At 47.2% G+C, this 6,000-nt stretch overlaps 1 protein-coding gene across 2 annotated transcripts in view; it reads right to left on the reverse strand.

Moving 5' to 3' along the window:
* The window catches only part of STAC3 (SH3 and cysteine rich domain 3), a 238,144-nt gene extending 232,409 nt beyond the window's left edge, over window positions 1–5,735 (reverse strand). The window contains exon 1 of one of the 2 annotated variants that reach the window (XM_069653571.1): window positions 5,402–5,735. The gene's annotated coding sequence lies outside the window, so the exon portion shown is untranslated. The remainder of the gene's footprint in view (window positions 1–5,401) is intronic. The other variant, XM_069653573.1, reaches the window with a different exon arrangement.
* Between the last annotated feature and the right edge of the window lie 265 nt (window positions 5,736–6,000).

The raw sequence follows: 6,000 nt of genomic DNA on the forward strand, positions 1-6,000 counted from the left end.
CTTGGACGTCCGCTTGCATTCATAGTAATTTGGTAGTATGGGTTTATACACACTGGTATTAATGATACATATGGTGATCCATTCTTGTATGAAATGTATATTACATTACAGTGATATTGTGACCATATTTTTCGTACTGTACTTAGGAACAATGCTATGTGATGCCACTTCCTGTTTTGTCAAGCAGTAAAAAGCTGTGTTCCATTGCTTCCCGTGATGTCACTTCAGAGGGGGGTCAAATGACATCACTTCTTGTGATGTCTTCAGAGGTCAAGGGTCCTGTGATGTCACTTCTGCTGCCCCGGGCATTTTGGTGAAATGACGTCCCAGGGGGCTGTCCCTAACGGAAAAACAGGCATCGTTACTGCAATGGGACGATGGGAGGCCACTAATGGAATAGTGGCACGGCTTCCATCATCACGGCTGTCAGTTCCAGAATTACAGACCAGTAGCAGGACTGTCATGGCCATCTAAAATCTTGGAGAAAATTGTGACAGCCCAGCTGCAGGAACATGTGGATCGGGAGAATCTCTTGGATCCGTTGCAATCCGGTTTCCGACCAGGCTTCGGTACGGAGACAGCACTGCTGACGGTCTGGGTCGATCTGTTGGAGACGACGGATCATGGGGGCTCGTCCTCGCTGGTCATGCTGGACCTAGCGGCTGCCTTTGACACGGCGGAACATGGGACTCTATTGACACGTCTTAGAGAAGTGGGTGGGGTGGGGGAGCTAGCCCTTCGATGGTTTGAATCCTTCTCTAGAAGAGAACAAAGATTTAGACTTGGAGACTTCCTGTCAGACTCAGTGCTACAAAACTGTGGAGTCATGCCAGGATTTTCCCTTTCCCCAATGCTCTTTAACTTGTATGTTAAATTACTCATGGATATCCTGAGGAAGCACTGCATACATTTCCACTCGTACGCAGATGACACTCGGGTGTTCATGAGGATACATAATTTAGAAGAGACGTATGAGAAAATGGAACGGTGCCTACAAGAAATACAGCCTTGGATGTGTACAAATCAGTTACTGTTGAATGCCAGCAAAATAGAGGTAGCTGTCTTCACCTCAAAACACCATTTGCAGAGGGAGAAACTATACTCCCCCATGCTACCTGGGGACACAGCTGAATTTATCTAAGAAAATAAAACATCTAGGCTGTGTCTGGGAGGATAACATGGGAAATGGAGCTCATGTGAGCGTGAAAGTGCAAGCAGCATTCCACTCACTACGTTTACTGAAACATATCCTACCATTCATTGCTAATGAGGACAGAGCGGTGGTTATTGGGACTCCGGTCAACTCGAGACTAGATTATGGAAATGCACTGCTGATGGGTATACCAGCCTACCAGCTTCGAAGATTGCAGGTGGCTCAAAACGCAGCGGTTAGGCTGGCATATAGGGTAAAAAAAATCAGCCACAATCTCTAATTTAAGAAGAGCTTTACATTGGTTGCCAGTAAAGGAGAGAATTGAGTTTAAAGTTCTGTGCCTGGTTTATAAGTGTATTAATAAAACAGGGCCTAGATATCCATCAGATAAAATCAGGAGATATGTTTCTACCCGACAATTACGCTCAGCAGATCAGAATCTGCTTCAGATACCATGTACTACGTATGTGAGCAAGGGGGACCACAGATTTGGAGTCTACGGCCCAAGAGCATGGAACAAACTACCCAGTAAAATTTGGGAGATTAAAACCCTCCCCGCTTTCCTTAGGGCCATGAAGACCCATCTGTTCTGTTAGAACTCCTAGTTTGAGTCAATGTAATCAATCTCAAATGATTAAGTGAATTAAGGCACAGTCTAACGGGAATGTATACATCTGCGCCTAATTACAATTTAATTCGTACTGGTGTGCGTTACAAATATACAAATCAAATACAAATCAAAATCAGTCACCAGGCCTCCCAGTACCAAGTCTGCTTGATGGCACCGGATATAACTGGATCCAAGTTGTGTTCTCTTACTTTAACACACCTTGCAGCTGCCCTTCAGCACTACTCCATGACCCCATCCAGATGAAAAAAATCACCAGGACACCTTGACATTACTTTACGAAGCCAACTCCCGAGGCCCCCCCCATGCCATACATCAGGAGCAGAAAGGCGCCCTGCCACATTTCAAGATTAGAAAGGTGCCATGCCATATATCAGGAGCAGACAGTCACACTGCCATATATCAATAGCAGAAAGGAACCCTGTAGTATATCATGAAAAGACAGTCACGCTGACACATATCAAGAGAAGGAAGGCACACTTCCATATATTAAGGACAGTCCACTACCATATACAAATAACAGAAAGGCACCCTGACGCTGTCCAGTTAAAGCATGGAATGAAAAAGGATCGAATGCAAAAGGATTGACACAATAGGGCCGAAAACAAAAGGATCAAATTTTTTATTATATTTTTTTGGGGGGTTTTCGTATAGGTAAAAAAAATGTTTTTACCAAAAAAACAGGGGTTGGGGCGGGGGGGGGGCAGGAGTTGGGGTGGGAGGGGAGGTACTGCCCCCGAAAAATAAAAAATCTTTTGTTTTCGGTACTTTTGAGTAGATCCTTTGACCATTCTACCCTTTTTTTCGATCATTTAACCTATAACCCACCCTGACATATATCAAGGGTAGGGAGGTGCCCTGTCATTTATCAAGAGAAGACTGGCAGACAGTGGCACTGCCATTAATCAATGAATGAAAGGCACTTAAGGATGGACAGTCATGCTGCATATATCAAGGATAGGCACCCTGACATACATAAAGAACAGGCATACACACTGCCAGTGCTGGAAATGTAAAAACATGTACTGGGGGAACCCTTGCATCCTTGGAGGGGAGGTGCTGTGGGGACGAGGGGGCGGGCCAAGGGGCATGGCCCCAGGCTAGGTCACGCAACACAAAGCCTCAGTACGAGTTTGGTGGCATTTTGGCGGTAAATCCACTGGAATACCACGAAACGGAATTACTGTAACTGCCCCTTGGTCCCGTGGGTTTACCACAGGATTATAAGTGGCGGTAGGTGGTATAAATCCCCATTTTTGGCAGTATAACCACTGTCAGAATTACTGGGTGGTAATCCATCAGGTCAGGTCTGGTGGGAGTATCTTATTAAAGCCGAGTAACCTGCACTGCTGCAGACAACACACTGCCATACATCAAGAACTGAAAGGCGTCCCATTGTATATCAAGAAACAAACCCCCTAAGGGCCCTGTCGTCAAGAACAAACAGGCATATGCCATATATCAAGACCAGAAATCTGTCGTGCGTATACAAGAATAATGTATTATATATAGTGCTTCATTACGGCATTCTCCTGCTTTTAAGCGATGTAACAGTGGTGATGGGATTACCTCAGTTTATGGCACTCTTATGTATCTAACTCGGAAGAATGAAGGCTAGGTCAGCTCCCACATGATAGTCGAACTTGCAGGGTGCAACAGATACATAAACAACCCCCCTCCCCAAGAGCAGAAAGGCACCCATACTGACGCAGCTGAGATAGATTAACTTCACCTCAGAGAAGCACTTCTGATGCCTCGTTCCCAGGGCAAGTTCTAAAAAAAAAAGTGTTTTTGTTTTTAAGTGGGTGGACTCTGGCTCGCATTGGGAAGTGATGTCAGAGGACGTCAAAGGGAAATATGCACATTTCATTCTTCTCGTGTTTTCACGGTTGGAAAAAAAAACCACACACGACAAAAAGCATGTGCCAGGAGACGAATTTTTTAAATTACTTTGATGACTAAGTATAACATGCACTCACCTTTTAAATCTAAGAACCTGTAACAGAGCATAGGAAGATGTCCGTGGTCGAAGTGGGCGGGAGCGGTGTTCCTATTCTTATTTTAATTAAGTTGTGCCGTTCCTATACTTTTATTTTAAAAAGAAACCGTTCCGGAACGGTTTGTTTTAAAATAAAAGTGTAGGAAGACGTTGAAACATGCGCTTTCAGTGCACTGCACAGGACGTTTCATTATGTTCTTTGGGGGTTTTATTGTGCATGGGAGGGGGCGCGGCGATGGGGTCTGTGGGGAGAGATGCAGGCTAGTAGGGAACATAGTTCCAGTAATTCTTTTCGTAAACTTCGACCACTGCATGTAAGAAATTGTAGAACATTGGAACAAGCGATTGCAGTGATCTGTTGGTTAATTGTGTGGTTTCGGTGGCACTGGCACGAGGTCAGGGTTCGATTCCCGGCAGCCGTGTGGATGGTATTCTTTTTGTAAACATTTCTTAAACACTTGAGGAGTAGGCGTTAGCCCTCACAAAAAAAGTGGGCGGACGCATCCACCCGCGTGGTCCCGAGACTTAAGCCCTACTCATGGGTGTAATTTTAGGGGGGATACAGAGGTGTTTGCCCCCCCCCCCCAACTTTCATGGCACACCATTTTGTCACCATTCATTTGGCTGGGGCACCTTATCTTCCGATGGCATGCCCCCCCACCCCCAATATTTTCAGCAAAGTTACTCCACTGGCCCTACTTCCATCAAATCCTCCACAGAGGGATATTCCCATTTGCCTGCAGCACCAAGACTGAAGCAGAGCTGGGAAGACTGAATTCAACAGGGGCGCATGGATACAACCATACACGTATCATAGGAAGCCCGTTGTGAGCTGTGTTTTGGGAGGGTAGAGGTGGACAACTGGGGTGCCTCATTGCAGCTAGTAAAGACAATGCCATGTCCAAACACTACTTCTCAAACCAGGCGCCAGGCCACCATCCTAGCGCATGGGGCCTACAGCAGACCTACACTCTCTAAAAACGGACTCATACGGCAGGACCCTCTACAGTTATACGCAAAGGAGGGGGGACACCAAGGCTCAAGTAGGGCACTTGTGAGCAGCGCAGGGGCCATTAAAATGACCCCAGAACAAATGGCGTTTTTTGGAAAGTCAGAGCACTTCAAAAAATAAAGCAGAATCAACACAGACAAAAGCCCGCAGTGGTTGGCAACCCAACGCCTACATGGAAAACACAGGCACTTGCGGTGCCAAATAACGACAGAACTAAGCATGATTTATTAGAAGGGGTGAATTAGAGGGCTATGCATCTCGCCCACTGCAGCGTCCTCCCTGTGAGGATGGCTACCAGTGCTATTCTGGTTCCCAGTGTAACACAAGACCCCAACAGGGCTAAAAGCGGGGCCTCAGTCTCGGGCAAGCAGAGCGCTCCTGCCCCGCCAGCTAGAGGCCACGGAAGGCAGGGAGCAACTGTGGGCCACCTCCATCACTCCTCCATTAGGGTTGCAATCCGACAGCACGCCCTCAGATAATTCTGTATGCGCAGAGCAAAATAATGACCCAGAAAACGGGGAAAGACAATACAGAATGTACGAAGTGGCAAATGTATGCAGCTTCAAGGAAATAAATAACACACTAAACAAAGTGAAGGATCACACTTACGCTGCTTGTGTGGTCCAGGCGAATTGGTCCCAACAGTACTGCTTATTCAACGCAAAGGTCTTCTTCCAGCCGACGCTTTCCTCTGGAAATGGAAATTACATTTATAAAATAGGATTTTGTCAGCTTAGTTCGCGTCTGTCCCCTGCTCCGTTCGCGACGACAGTCGCAAGTTGCTCGCCTCCTTCGGCCGGGAGCCTAAGTGACAGGGCCTGGACGCGAGAAGACAGCTGACCGGCTGGGCTGACGGGGGGAAATCGGACACTGCGGGGCCAAGGCACGCAGTGCCAGGATGACAATAAAAACACACTGAACAGCACAGGCACGCCGATGAGACGCAGGCAAAACCCGCGGAGCTGCACCTCCCGCAGTGACAGACACACGCGTGAAAGAGTGCGGCGGAACGCGGCCCGGGGCTGGCTGTTGCAGTCAGGGGGGACAGGGGAAGGCTGCCCCACCACGCAGGCCCGCAGGAGTTCAGATTCCGGCCACCACAACTCGAGTGTTACCCTTTCTTCTTCACCCGATTCAATCCTAACTTGCTAAAATTAATCATTTTCAATCTCCGGATGAGATTGTAACGCCTGTGAACTCTTTGGGCT

This window comes from Ambystoma mexicanum, chromosome 3q, assembly GCF_040938575.1.
Source record: "Ambystoma mexicanum isolate Mex_15411 chromosome 3q, UKY_AmexF1_1, whole genome shotgun sequence".
NCBI lineage: Eukaryota > Metazoa > Chordata > Amphibia > Caudata > Ambystomatidae > Ambystoma > Ambystoma mexicanum.